Source organism: Ovis aries, chromosome 2 (assembly GCF_016772045.2).
Source record: "Ovis aries strain OAR_USU_Benz2616 breed Rambouillet chromosome 2, ARS-UI_Ramb_v3.0, whole genome shotgun sequence".
NCBI lineage: Eukaryota > Metazoa > Chordata > Mammalia > Artiodactyla > Bovidae > Ovis > Ovis aries.
Genome location: NC_056055.1, coordinates 161302852 through 161318521, shown reverse-complemented (window position 1 = coordinate 161318521; position 15670 = coordinate 161302852). Strand labels below are relative to the sequence as shown.

The 15670-nt window shown below is 36.7% G+C and overlaps 1 protein-coding gene across 49 annotated transcripts in view; it reads left to right on the top strand.

Moving 5' to 3' along the window:
- MBD5 (methyl-CpG binding domain protein 5) overlaps window positions 1-15670 on the top strand; it is a 479551-nt gene that overhangs the window by 213777 nt on the left and 250104 nt on the right. For all 49 annotated transcript variants that reach the window (XR_009599347.1, XR_009599348.1, XM_060410010.1 and 46 more), the window contains one exon: window positions 11278-11408. The gene's annotated coding sequence lies outside the window, so the exon portion shown is untranslated. The remainder of the gene's footprint in view (window positions 1-11277; window positions 11409-15670) is intronic.

Sequence of the window (15670 nt, the reverse complement as noted above, 5' to 3'; positions counted from 1 at the left end):
AACATTGCCTTTGTGTTTTTGGTTGTACTCTATTGTTTACTCATACATATGATATCTTGCAGAATTTCCTATATATGATGATGTATTTGCTTTGAATATTAGATGTAGATTAAAGATCGCTGATAAACTTTCACAGGCATTTTACCTTTATACTTCCACACTTTTAAGCTACTCTCATCTCCTTACTCTATAGATGTATCAAATTCATTACTAGTAGTTCTGTGAAATATTAAAATTATATCTCTCATATTCTTTCTTATTCCTTTATGAGGGCAGAGACTTTGTTTCATCCCTGTTGTATCTTAAGTATCTAAAACAATATCTGGAATAGATTTGAGTCTCATAAATAATTTGAGTGAATCAAAAATAATCCCATATGTTAATTTGCCTTTAATTATCAAAAGGAATATAGAAAGCTCATTAAATACATTATAATCAAAATGTATTTAAATACAGAAAATATGTAGTTTTCCAAAGGAAATCTACTTTTGCATTTTTAATAAAATGTAGATCTATCCACAGATCCTTTAGGGTCCATGAGCCCTAGGTTTTTTTGTTGTTGTTTGTTTGTTTGTTTGTTTTTTGCCATACATTGACATGAATCCACCACGGGTGTACATGCGTTCCCAAACATGAACCCCCTTCCCACCTCCCTCCCCATAACATCTCTCTGGGTCATCACCGTGCACTAGCCCCAAGTGTGCTGTTTCCTGCATCAGACATAGACTGGCGATTCGATTCTTACATGATAGTATACATGTTTCAGTGCCATTCTCCGAGATCATCCCACCCTCTCCGTCTCCCTCTGAGTCCAAAAGTCCGTTATATACATCTGTGTCTCTTTTGCTGTCTTGCATACAGGGTCGTCATTGCCATGTTTCTAAATTCCATATATATGTGTTAGTATACTGTATTGGTGTTTTTCTTTCTGGCTTACTTCACTCTGTATAATCGGCTCCAGTTTCATCCATCTCATCAGAACTGATTCAAATGAATTTTTTAACGGCTGAGTAATACTCCATTGTGTATATGTACAACAGCTTTCTTATCCATTCATCTGCTGATGGACATCTAGGTTGTTTCCATGTCCTGGCTATTATAAACAGTGCTGCAGTGAACGTTGGGGTACATGTGTCTCTTTCAGTTCTGGTTTCCTCGGTGTGTATGCCCAGCAGTGGGATTGCTGGGTCATAAGGCAGTTCTATTTGCAATTTTTTAAGGAATCTCCACACTGTTCTCCATAGTGGCTGTACTAGTTTGCATTTCCACCAACAGTGTAGGAGGGTTCCCTTTCTCCACACCCTCTCCAGCATTTATTGCTTGCAGATTTTTGGATCGCAGACGTTCTGACTGGTGTGAAGTGGTACCTCATTGTGGTTTTGATTTGCATTTCTCTAATAATGAGTGATGTTGAGCATCTTTTTCATGTGTTTGTTAGCCATCCGTATGTCTTCTTTGGAGAAATGTCTATTTAGTTCTTTGGCCCATTTTTTGATTGGGTCGTTTATTTTCTGGAATTGAGCTGCAGGAGTTGCTTGTATATTTTTGAGATTAGTTGTTTGTCAGTTTCTTCATTTGCTATTATTTTCTCCCATTCAGAAGGCTGTCTTTTCACCTTGCTTATAGTTTCCTGTGTTGTGCAGAAGCTTTTAATTTTAATTAGATCCCATTTGTTTATTTTTGCTTTTATTTCCAGAATTCTGGAAGGTGGATCATAGAGGATCCTGCTGTGATTTATGTCAGAGAGTGTTTTGCCTATGTTCTCCTCTAGGAGTTTTATAGTTTCTGATCTTACATTTAGATCTTTCATCCATTTTGAGTTTATTTTTGTGTGTGGTGTTAGAAAGTGATCTAGTTTCATTCTTTTACAAGTGGTTGACCAGTTTTCCCAGCACCACTTGTTAAAGAGATTGTCTTTACTCCATTGTATATTCTTGCCTCCTTTGTCAAAGATAAGGTGTCCATATGTGTGTGGATTTATCTCTGGGCTTTCTATTTTGTTCCATTGATCTATATGTCTGTCTTTGTGCCAGTACCATACTGTCTTGATGACTGTGGCTTTGTAGTAGAGCCTGAAGTCAGGCAAGTTGATTCCTCCAGTTCCATTCTTCTTTCTCAAGATTGCTTTGGCTATTTGAGTTTTTTTGTATTTCCATACAAATCTTGAAATTATTTGTTCTAGTTCTGTGAAAAATATCGCTGGAAGCTTGATAAGGATTGCATTGAATTTGTAAATTGCTTTGGGTAGTATACTCATTTTCACTATATTGATTCTTCTAATCCATGAACATGGTATATTTCTCCATCTGTTAGTGTCCTCTTTGATTTCTTTCATCAGTGTTTTATAGTTTTCTATATATAGGTCTTTAGTTTCTTTAGGTAGATATATTCCTAAGTATTTTATTCTTTTCATTGCAATGGTGAATGGAATTGTTTCCTTAATTTCTTTTTCTACTTTCTCATTATTAGTGTATAGGAATGGAAGGGATTTCTGAGTGTTGATTTTATATCCTGCAACTTTACTATATTCATTGATGAGCTCTAGTAATTTTCTGGTGGAGTCTTTAGGGTTTTCTATGTAGAGGATCATGTCATCTGCAAACAGTGAGAGTTTTACTTCTTCCTTTCCAATTTGGATTCCTTTTATTTCTTTTTCTGCTCTGACTGCTGTGGCCAAAACTTCCAGAACTATGTTGAATAGTAGCGGTGAAAGTGGGCACCCTTGTCTTGTTCCTGACTTTCGGGGAAATGCTTTCAATTTTTCACCATTGAGGATAATGTTTGCTGTGGGTTTGTCATAGATAGCTTTTATTATGTTGAGGTATGTTCCTTCTATTCCTGCTTTCTGGAGAGTTTTTATCATAAATGGATGTTGAATTTTGTCAAAGGCCTTCTCTGCATCTATTGAGATAATCATATGGCTTTTATTTCAATTTGTTAATGTGGTGAATTACACTGATTGATTTGTGGATATTGAAGAATCCTTGCATCCCTGGGATAAAGCCCACTTGGTCATGGTGTATGATCTTTTTAATGTGTTGTTGGATTCTGATTGCTAGAATTTTGTTGAGGATTTTTGCATCTATGTTCATCAGTGATATGGGCCTGTAGTTTTCTTTTTTTGTAGTATCTTTGTCAGGTTTTGGTGTTAGGGTGATGGTGACCTCATAGAATGAGTTTGGAAGTTTACCTTCGTCTGCAATTTTCTGGAAGAGTTTGAGTAGGATAGGTGTTAGCTCTTCTCGAAACTTTTGGTAGAATTCAGCTGTGAAGCCGTCTGGACCTGGGCTTTTGTTTGCTAGAAGATTTCTGATTACAGTTTCAATTTCCGTGCTTGTGATGGGTCTGTTAAGATTTTCTATTTCTTCCTGGTTCAATTTTGGAAAGTTGTACTTTACTAAGAATTTGTCCATTTCTTCCACATTGTCCATTTTATTGGCATATAATTGCTGATAGTAGTCTCTTATGATCCTTTGTATTTCTGTTCTGTTGTGGTCTTTCAATTTTCATTTCTAATTTTATTGATTTGATTTTTCTCTCTTTGCTTCTTGATGAGTCTGGCTAATGGTTTGTCAATTTTATTTATCCTTTCCTAGAACCAGCTTTTGGCTTTGTTGATTTTTGCTATGGCCTCTTTTGTTTCTTTTGCATTTATTTCTGCCCTAATTTTTAAGATTTCTTTCATTCTACTAACTCTGGGGTTCTCCAGTTCTTCCTTTTCTAGTTGCTTTAGGTGTAGAGTTAGGTTATTTATTTGACTTTTCTCTTGTTTCTTGAGGTATGCCTGTATTGCTATGAACTTTCCTCTTAGCACTGCTTTTATAGTGTCCCACAGGTTTGGGGTTGTTGTGCTTTCATTTTCATTAGTTTCTATGCATATTTTGATTTCTGTTTTGATTTCTTCTGTGATTTGTTGGTTATTCAGAAGTGTGTTGTTCAACCTCCATATGTTGGAATTTTTAATAGTTTTTCTCCTGTAATTGAGATCTAATCTTAATGCATTATGGTCAGAAAAGATGCTTGGAATGATTTCGGTTTTTTTGAATTTATCAAGTTTAGATTTATGGCCCAGGATGTGATCTATCCTGGAGAAGGTTCCATGAGCACTTGAGAAAAAGGTGAAATTCATTGTTTTGGGGTGAAATGTCCTATAGATATCAATTAGGTCTAACTGATCTAATGTATCATTTGAAGTTTGTGTTTCTTTGTTAATTTTCGGTTTAGTTGATCTGTCCATAGGTGTGAGTGGGGTATTAAATTCTCCCACTATTATTGTGTTATTGTTAATTTCCCCTTTCATACTTGTTAGCATTTGTCTTACATATTGCGGTGGTCCTATATTGGGTGCATATATATTTATAATTGTTATATCTTCTTCTTGGATTGATCCTTTGATCATTATGTAGTGGCCTTCTTTGTCTCTTTTCACAGCCTGTGTTTTAAAGTCTATTTTATCAGATATGAGTATTGCCACCCTGCTTTCTTTTGGTCTCTATTTGCGTGGAATATCTTTTTCCAGCCCTTCACTTTCAGTCCGTATGTGTCCCTTGTTTTGAGGTGGGTCTCTTGTAAGCAGCATATAGAGGGGTCTTGTTTTTGTATCCATTCGGCCAGTCTTTGCCTTTTGGTTGGGGCATTCAACCCTTTTACGTTTAAGGTAATTATTGATAAGTATGATCCCGTTACCATTTGCTTTATTGTTTTGGGTTCGGGTTTATACACCCTTTTGTGTTTCCTGTCTAGAGAATATCCTTTAGAATTTGTTGGAGAGCTGGTTTGGTGGTGCTGAATTCTCTCAGCTTTTGCTTGTCTGTAAAGCTTTTGATTTCTCCTTCGTATTTGAATGAGATCCTTGCTGGGTACAGTAATCTGGGCTGTAGGTTATTTTCTTTCATCACTTTAAGTATGTCTTGCCATTCCCTCCTGGCCTGAAGAGTTTCTATTGAAAGATCAGCTGTTATCCTTATGGGAATCCCCTTGTGTGTTATTTGTTGTTTTTCCCTTGCTGCTTTTAACATTTGTTCTTTGTGTTTGATCTTTGTTAATTTGATTAATATGTGTCTTGGGGTGTTTCGCCTTGGGTTTATCCTATTTGGAACTCTCTGTGTTTCTTGGACTTGGGTGATTATTTCCTTCCCCATTTTAGGGAAATTTTCAACTATTATCTCCTCAAGGATTTTCTCATGGTCTTTCTTTATGTCTTCTTCCTCTGGGACTCCTATAATTCGAATGTTGGAGCGTTTCATATTGTCCTGGAGGTCTCTGAGATTGTCCTCATTTCTTTTAATTTGTTTTTCTTTTTTCCTCTCTGATTCATTTATTTCTACCATTCTATCTTCAATTTCACTAATCCTATCTTCTGCCTCCGTTATTCTACTATTTGTTGCCTCCAGAGTGTTTCTGATCTCATTTATTGCGTTATTCATTATATATTGACTCTTTTTTATTTCTTCTAGGTCCTTGTTAAACCTTTCTTGCATCTTCTCAATCCTTGTCTCTAAGCTATTTATCTGTGATTCCATTTTGATTTCAAGATTTTGGATCATTTTCACTATCAATATTCGGATTTCTTTCTCAGGTAGATTCCCTATCTCTCTTTGGTTTGGTGGGCATTTCTCCTGTTCCTTAACCTGCTGAGTATTTCTCTGTCTCTTCATCTTGGTTATATTGCTGCGTTTCGGGTGGCCTTCTTATATTCTGGTAATTTGTGGAGTTCTCTTTATTATGGAGCTTCCTCACTGTGGGTGGGGTTGTATCAGTGGCTTGTCAAGGATTCCTGGTTAGGGAGGCTTGTGTTGGAGTTCTGGTGGGTGGAGCTGGGTTTCTTCTCTCTGGAGTGCAGTGGAGTGACCAGTAATGGGTTATGAGACGTCAAAGGTTTTGAAGTAACTTTGAGCTGCCTGTATATTGAAGCTCAGGGGTGTGTTCCTGTGTTGCTGGAGAGTTTGTGTGGTATGTCTTGTTCTGGAACTTGTTGGTCCTTGGGTGGAGCTTGGTTTCAGTGTAGGTATGGAGGCATTTGATGAGCTCCTATTGCTCAGTGTTCCCTGAATTCAGGAGTTCTCTGATGTTTTCAGGCTTTGGACTTAAGCCTCCTGCTTCTGATTTTCAGTTTTATTTTTGCAGTAGCCTCTAGACTTCTCCATCTATACAGCACCGATGATAAAACATCTAGGTTAAAGATGAGAAGTTTCTCCACATTGAGGGACACCCAGAGAGGTTCACTCCCAGCACGTCAGGAGGAGTTCTGACTCAGCCACCCCCGATTTGCTCTGGAGCTTCTTATGGGGCCAGGGATTGGGGGCGGGGGCATGGGCGGGGGCACAAAACTTCTCAGGAGTGATGGGTGTCTCCTTCCATGTCTAGATGTTAAGGCAGTTCAAGGGGATGGATCATCTCTGGTCTTCAGGGCAAAGAAATGACTCTTTGCAGTACAATTTTCCTTAATTCAAATCCCAGCTGTCTCTTATCAGCTCTATGACATCAGGAAAGTCGCTTAACTGTGTGCTTGTTTCCTAATCTTTAAAAACAGCAGAGCTTTTAAATCTGGAGCCTCATCAATAGTGCAAAAGGGGTCTGGGACTCCTTAGGAGGGAGCTTGAAGAGAGTGGGCTTAGAGCTAATGGGGAAAAAGCTGCTGCTGACAGGTCCAAAATCCCTGGAGTCACTTCAGTCTAAACAGCAGGTTAGCCACACTGGGCTCTTGAGATGGGAGTCAGAGGCAGCTCCAGTTCCATCTCCAGAACCTGTCGTGGTAACTTACCTCCTCAAGGAAGTAAAACCACAGGTGAACAGAATTTAACTATAACTCGAGCCCTAGTTTTTAAACTATGGAAGACTATTTAACTTGTATCAGCAGGCACACAATCCACAACTATGATTGTGAAATTACTTCAAGAGGATAAAAACAAAATGCAAGCTTTATTCAGTCTTTTTAATAAGCCCTTCCTCTGCACTTTTAAGTTATAACAAAAAGAACAATGGATTTTTAAACTTTATTTTGGTTAAATTTCTTTTGGTTGCAACAAGAAAAACAGTTTGGCAAACTTATTTTAAAAGGGCATTTGTGGGAATGCAAACTAGTACAGCCACTATGGAGAACAGTGTGGAGATTCCTTAAAAAATTGCAAATAGAACTACCTTATGACCCAGCAATCCCACTGCTGGGCATACACACCAAGGAAACCAGAATTGAAAGAGACACATGTACCCCAATGTTCATCGCAGCACTGTTTATAATAGCCAGGACATGGAAACAACCTAGATGTCCATCAGCAGATGAATGGATAAGAAAGCTGTGGTACATATACACAATGGAGTATTACTCAGCCGTTAAAAAGAATTCATTTGAATCAGTTCTGATGAGATGGATGAAACTGGAGCCGATTATACAGAGTGAAGTAAGCCAGAAAGAAAAACACCAATACAGTATACTAACACATATATATGGAATTTAGAAAGATGGCAATGACGACCCTGTATGCAAGACAGCAAAAGAGACACAGATGTATATAACGGACTTTTGGACTCAGAGGGAGACGGAGAGGGTGGGATGATCTCGGAGAATGGCATTGAAACATGTATACTATCATGTAAGAATCGAATCGCCAGTCTTTGTCTGACGCAGGATATAGCATGCTTGGGGCTGGTGCACGGTGATGACCCAGAGAGATGTTATGGGGAGGGAGGTGGGAGCGGGGTTCAAGTTTGGGAACGAATGTGCACCCGTGGTGGATTCGTATCAATGTAATGGAAAACCAATACAGTATTGTAAAGTAAAATAAAGTAAAAATAAAAATTTTAAAATAAAAAAATAAAATGAAAATAAAAATCTCTAGAATTTGCTTGCCCCTGAAGCTTTAACAAAAAAAAAGGGGGGGGGGCATTTGCCTGAGAAGATACTAAAGTATCATGCATTTGACAGGAAGAAAAGGAATAAGGGTAGCTCTGGGGATTTCATCTTTCCCTAGAGTAGAGCAATTGATCAGGGCTCCCACTCACACATCCAAATTTCAGGCTACTAAAATAGAAATTCAGCTTGGATCACTGATGCATGCCTGAAAAGGTCAGCCAAAGTCAGAGAGTAGAATCATGCAGTAGAGCTATCAGTACTGAGAGCCACTGTTTAGTGCCAGGGTGATTTGAGAAGCTACATCATGAGGTGTGTAGTCTTATTAATCTGACTTCAGAAAGTACATTTATTTTATATCTATTAATGTCTCAAAATGAAATATTGTACTGAAAGCTGCAGGACATCTTTGTGCACTGACAATTAGATAAATTTACAATTATGGATTTTAATGTGCCAAGTCACCCACTGCCATATTAATTAATGGCTTAATATCTCATGATACAGCAAATTTAATGCAGTGGCAAAATAGCATAGAGACTTAAGAGTCTCTGAACTAGACCTTTGAACTAGACTTGCATGGCTTTATATCCAGCCACTTTATTGGCTTTGAAAGTTTGGACAAATTGATCTCTGACTCTCATTTTTGCTGTCTATAAAGAGGAAGTTTATCAGTGAGCTTTCGCTGCAGTACAAACCACCACAAAAATCTCACTGGCATGCCACAATAAGCATTTAGTTCTTGCTAAGAAATCTGTGGGTAGGAGGAGTAGGTCTGATCCAGACTGGACTCAACCAGATGTGGGTTCAAGTGGAAGATGCATCTGGGTCTGTGCCTCGTGTCTCATCTTCCTTGGACCTGTAGCTACCTGAAACATTTTTTCCTCAGAGACTAAGGCAAGATAGCAAGGAAGAAACCAAGTTGCTAAAGCATACATATTTCGAGGCTCTGCTTGTGTGTTGTCTGCTGTTACCCCATTTGGTCAAAGCAAGGCATGTTGCCAGTTCCAAACTCAAAGAGCAGAGAGGTATATATGCACCTCCTATGGTCATGTGGTGGGGAAAGGGAGGAGTAATCCAGGCTACCAGAGGGGGTTGATATTGGTATCTAGCTAGTACAGGTGTTTTAAGTTTAATAATATACTGTAAGAACTTAGAATAATACCTGGCACACAGTAAATGCTAAATAAATATTTGTTATTATTAGGCATACTCTTAAGCAGAAACTTACACGAAAGTTAAGTATTCTGTATCTGTGACATAAAGTGGTTATTTGACAAGTGTGTCACTTCATTTGAGTTAAACATACATGCTTAAATTTAAGTAAAAACTAGTTTCTGTTTTTTAATTGTAGGTTAGATAAACAAGATTATATGTCTTTGAGACAATCCAGTCAACTTCTGGGATAGAGTGATTACTGCCTCAGTTATTTAACTGTTAGTAAAATCGTGAAACTACTAAAGATTGAGTTCTGCCCTCTCATTTTAGAGATACTGTGTTGGGTCAAGAATGGTGAAACATCTAATCAAAGAGATAAAGGTAGATAGATGGAAGACCGATGGTTGAGTGATAGATTAAGTAGTTAAATAGAAAATGGGAACACAAAGAAGCACCTAGATTTCTAGAATTCTGTTGAGCTCAGGTGTTGTTTCCTGTAGTTTTATCTAAATGCTGTTTATCATATTTTTTTCTTTCAATGAACTATACAAGAAAAAATCATTTTAAAGAGTCTTTCAAAATAATTTTTTCAACTTTTCCTTCAATTGAGAAGAATATTGTTATTATAGAATAGGGTTTATTTATAATGTTAAGAATAAAAACTAATCTTTACAGAAGATTACTTACCATTTCATCTAATATTTTTGAGTACTTATCTGTTAGCCGCTGGGCATACAGCAGGAAAAAAAAAATTAGTCTTGTAAGCTTACATTACTTAAAGGAGACAGGCAATAAAGAAATAAATATATATTATATTCCACAATTCTTTACCTGCAATTCTAAAATCTAAAAGCTCTGAAACAAAGTTTTTGCAACTCATATAAAGATAAAATCTGACCTAATATTAACTTGTTTAGTAGTAAAACTGATAAGAACTATTTGTTGTCTTTCTATAAATATTACTTAGAATATATGTTTTGCTTTTAAAGATATTGACATTTTATTTGAGTGCTCAGAGTTGGGAGAGAGAGTGCATAATTATGGTACGTTTACCATATTACCTATAAAAACTCAATACTTAATTCCAAGACCCATCTGGTCCCTTAGGGAGTATGTTGGGTTGTATAATATCTAGAAAGTACTCTGCCTGGAACTGAAGCATGTATGGGTATAGTAAACGAGGGTCAGTAGGGAGAGGGGTGAGTGATGGAGGGTGGGAAAGTTGTTTAGCTAGTAATAAAAGAAGACCTCTCTGGGTGGTGACATTTGAGTAAATTCTTGAAATGTGTGGTGTTGCTGTCAGAGAAAAGAATCTTTCAGTCATTGGGAACAGGCATGTGGCTATGTGGAGAAGTGTTCCAGTCTGATAAAGGACCAGGGTCAAAGACCTAAACTGAAAGTGTGCTTAGCATATTCAAGGAAGAATGAGATCAACTAGGATGTAGGACGCCCGACAAGGAGAAGTGTGTTAGGATAAGTATCAGAGGGCACCCAATCATTTAAGGCAATGTAATCCTTTGGATTTTATCATGGATGCTCTAGGATATCTTAGAAGGATTTTGACTAAGAGTGTCTAAAATCCAATTTTCTTTTTAAAAATATTGGTCTATTGGGCTGTAGATAATAAAAGGACCTTCTTTTGCTCTGTGGTTAATAGATTGTTATAGTATCAAAGATGAGAAAAAATAAATGATCATAACTAGATGAAACAGAAATTAAATGGTAACTGGTCATTTTAAACCAAATAATCCTGATTGTACTTTAATTTTAAAATATCTTAGATATCCATTGAGTATATACTGTACTTGAATTAATAACCTAAATATTATTTAACTATGATGTTTTTTCTTTCTAGATTTTTCTCTCATTATTAGGGCTGAGAAATTTAGCTTGATCATGATAATACTATTCTCAATCTTCCTCCCTCTTCCAGAGAGTTTTCTGTTCTGCCTACTGGGAGACAACTAGAGGAAAGAGCCCTAAACTTGAAATGATGAGAATTAGTTTCTTGTGTTGGCCCTGCCACCAGTTGATTGTAAAAATGGTTGAGCTGTTTAACTGGTCTGGATTTCAGTTTCTTATCCTGAAATATACGGGGATTGAGTCATCTGATATAGCTCTGTCTTACCTGGAGTTATATATTTAGCAAATCCTGTGTGTAAGACTAAAACTCTCATTAAGAATCTCCAAATGTTCTTAAATATAAATCTAAAGAAATGTAGAATAACTGGCTATCTGTCCAAAATTTATGCTTATTTCCTTTTTAACAGGACCAGGGAAATAAATACAAGAAGACAAGAACACAGAATATTAGAAGTGTAATCCTGCTCTAATTTCATCAAACACAAAGGAATGACTACCTTGACAGATGGCCACAGAGGATGTCAACAACTTTTTGGAGGCAAGTAATGAAATATATCTGCTATGAGTTTTATATTATTAATTATATAAAAACAAATATAATTATGTTTTAGAAAAAATAAAAAATATTTTTAATACTTTTTCTATCATAACTATTTCTCCCTTCCTTTTTTTTCCCCTGAGCTCTATTTCATGTATAAAATTATTGTAAGCTGCTTTTACCCTAACCTGGAGTACTATATAGTATATAGGACTCATTATATCCCTAAGTACAAAAACAAATGATAGCAATTAAGTACCCATGTTTGAATACAGGGCTCTTTACATCTCTCTTGGACACATATATAACTACAAATACTAAAGTTATTCATGAAGTTAGAATTATTTTCTATTTATTTTAAAAGTATCTTTGCCAACAAAGGTCCATCTAGTCAAGGCTATGGTTTTTCCAGTGGTCATGTATGGATGTGAGAGTTGGACTGTGAAGAAGGCTGAGCGCCAAAGAATTGATGCTTTTGAACTGTGGTGTTGGAGAAGACTCTTGAGAGTCCCTTGGACTGCAAGGAGATCCAACCAGTCCATTCTGAAGGAGATCAGCCCTGGGTGTTCTTTGGAAGGAATGATGCTAAAGCTGAAACTCCAGTACTTTGGCCACCTCATGCGATGAGTTGACTCACTGGAAAAGACTCTGATGCTGGGAGGGACTGAGGGCAGGAGGAAGAGGGGACGACAGAGGATGAGATGGCCGGATGGCATCACTGACTCGATGGATGTGAGTTTGGGTGAACTCCGGGAGATGGTGATGGACAGGGAGATCTGGCGTGCTACAATTCATGGGATCGCAAAGAGTCGGATGCGACTGAACTGATAGAGGACTTCCCTGGTGGCTCAGAGGATAAAATGTCTGCCTGCAATGCGGGAGACCCGGGTTTGGTCCCGACCCGGGTCAGGAAGATCCCTTGGAGAAGGAAATGGCAACCCACTCTAGTACTCTTGCCTGGAAAATCCCATGGACTGAGAAGCCTGGTTGGTAGGCTACAGTCCGTGAGGTCTCAAAGAGTCAGACACGACTGGGCCACTTCACTTTCATTTTATACCATACATAATTTTTTGAAATTTCTGCATTTCCTGCTTATTTTAAACAACTATTCTAAAGTGCTCTAAAATCTTGAGATGTCATCCCTTTACATCCCTGTTGTTGTTTAGTCACTCAGTCGTGTCTGACTCTTTGTGACCCAGTGGACTGCAGCACACCAGGCTTCCCTCTCCTTCACCATCTCCCAGAGCTTGCTCAAACTCATGTCCATTGAGTCTGTGATGCCTTCTAGCCATCTTGTCCTCTGTCTTCCCCTTCTCCTCCTGCCTTCAATCTTTCCGAGCATCAGCGTCTTTTCTAATGTTTTGGCTCTTCAAATCAGGTAACCAAAGTATTGGAGCTTCAGCTTCAGCATCAGTCCTTCCAATGAATATTCAGAGTTGATTTCCTTTAGGATGGACTGATTTGATCTCCTTGCTGTCCAAAGGACTCTCAAGAGTCCTCTCCAACACCACAGTTCAAAAGCATCAATTCTTTGGCATTCAGCCTTCTTTACCATCTGACTCTAACATCCATACAGGATTACTGGAAAAACCATAGCTTTGACTGTACGGACCTTTGTTAGCGAGGTAATGCCTTTGCTTTTTAAAATACTGACTAGGTTTGTCATAGCTTTTCTTCCAAGGAATAAGCATCTTTTAATTTTATAGCTACAGTCACCATTTGCAGTGATTTTACATCCCTAGCAGCTTTATATTTTGTGACAATCATCCATCCCAAGATCCCACTGAACTTTTCATTACTTTCACAACAGCTCTTATTGCTCCTACAAAAATAGCAGACCAAGAATTGTAGACCACGGTTCCATCTTTAAAACTGAAATTAATTGCATTACCCTCTAAAGGGGATTCGCTTGGAAAGAAACTGACTGCATTATAAAGAAAAAAATAATAAATATAAGGAATCTGCCTTCTCCACTTTCATGAAAAGTAAAGGATTAAGTAAATAATATGAAATGAAATAAAGGTAAACTCATAAAAACTTGAGTAGAATGCAGTAAAATTGAATTTCTCCAAGCATTTTATACAAACAAAGAAACTGTAGAGATGTTCAGAATTTTTAATTTAGTGTTAATTCAACTCATAGGCCTAAGGTCATCCAGCAAATGAGTTTGCTTTTTAAGTTGAACATAAAGGACTGCTTTCTAAGTGAAGGAGACCATAAATGTTTAAAAAGCCCAGTGTAGAGCTTCTGAGTTTTCTTTCAGTAACTAGAGTCAAAATTAATTTTTGCTTTTCTGCTGGGGAAAATTTCATCTAATTACATTCAAATTATTCTGCAACTTTTTGGATAGCAAATCCTGATCACCAAAGAAAAGAAAAAGCAGCTGTGTTGCCCTTTTCTCATACTTATAAGAATAGCATTATTATGCAGTCACTAGGCTTTATAGAACCATAAGTGATTATCTGCTGGTTGCCTTCTGGCAGAGAGACACCTAAACCTTTCTGAACTGCTGATAATGTATGCCTTCTCTTTTTAAGGATCTTCAAAGAAATAGATTTCATTGCTTTCTTCAGTGAACCAATATAATATAACAGCTGTCAGGAGTTAAGGAGATATTTCTTTACCCTTTTATTCAGTGACTGTTTCTAAAAATTCTTTTCTCAGAATTACATTTTAATCATGATGTAAATCTCTTAATTTGGTAGATATAATTCACCTATTTAAGAAAATATTTCAAATTGACCCATTGCTCAATTAACGAAAATAGTTTCCATGAACAATGCTTCCATATAAGTAACCTGTTGTTGAATTTCTTTCTCTGATATTTCATTTTTTAACTTATCCACATGTCATATCTTATTTTGATCTTCAGTTATTCTGTAATCACAGCATCATATCTTATGCCTTATAGCTGTAATTTATCTTTCTTCCACATTATATTAAAAACCAGCTCTTTTTTTCTCTTTGAATTGCATTCTATTTATGACCATGTCATTAATAAGCCACAGATATTTATAATTCTAATCAGAAGTGCTGACTCATTTCACATATTTTAAGGTTTATTTGCAAAGTATGTTTTATAAAAAATTTAGTAGTTAGAAAGGCAGTTAGAACATAGTGGGTATGACTTATAAGCTTGCTATTCAAGAACACAAATTCATAGAACAGATTGACTAACCACAACTGCCACCCCCACCAGCTGGGTTAACTTGGGCAGATTATTGATTGTCTTTGTCCCTCAATTTGTACATCTTTAAATTTGATAATAATAATTATAAGGGTTAAATGGGACGGATAATGTAAGTAAATAGCTTAGCTGCCTAACACTTGTATAATTCAATAAGTAGGTGATGCAGTTTTTCTACTTTTTGCAAAATGAATGTAAACAGGTTTCCTTGTCGTAATAGTAAGCTGAACTCTTGCTAAAGCAATAATGAATTTATCCATTATACTCATGCCAAATTTCTTTTGCATCATGTTTGTTGTACTGCTAGTAAATTTTATTCACATTGAAGTTTTCCAGTGAGCAATTTTAAAGTTTATTTTTAAACATGTAAAATACAGTTATCCAAAAATAATCATTAAAAATGTATTTTTTTAAAATTGTTGTTAACATTTTAGCCTCATGAAAACTATGTATATTCCAAATTTTTTAAGAAAGTTTACTTGGATATTCATGGACTCACTGCCTGCCCTAAAATTTTGACTTCATATCAACCACTGTTATTTGGAGAAATATCTCATGTGCAAGGCAGAATGATATGAATTTTCTCATTTGTATTAAATATCTTTTATATATACACTGATCAGGTATTTATTTAATCTGAGAAACTGATTTGATATTTCACTGGAAAGATAAAAATGAATAGGCAGTTTGGTTCTCTGTTAACGTTTCTGTAAGAGATACCACAAACTGGGTGGTTTAAATTAACAAAAATATATTATCTCGCAATCCTTGACACTGGAAGTCTGAAGTCGAATTGTCCACAGGGGCGTGCTGTTTTGATGACATTGGGGAGAATCTGCTCTACGCCTTTTTGTTAGCTTCTGTGATGGTGATGTTCCTTGGCATTTACTGGTTTATAGACTTATCACTCCAATCTCTGCCTCACTCATCACATGGTTTTCTCCCTGTGTGTCTGTGTCTCTTCTTTTGTTGTAAGGACACAATCATGTTGGATTCAGCATGACTTGATCTTAGTTTGATTGCAATTGCTAAAACACTATTTCCAAAATAAGGTCACATTCATAGGTGTTGAGTA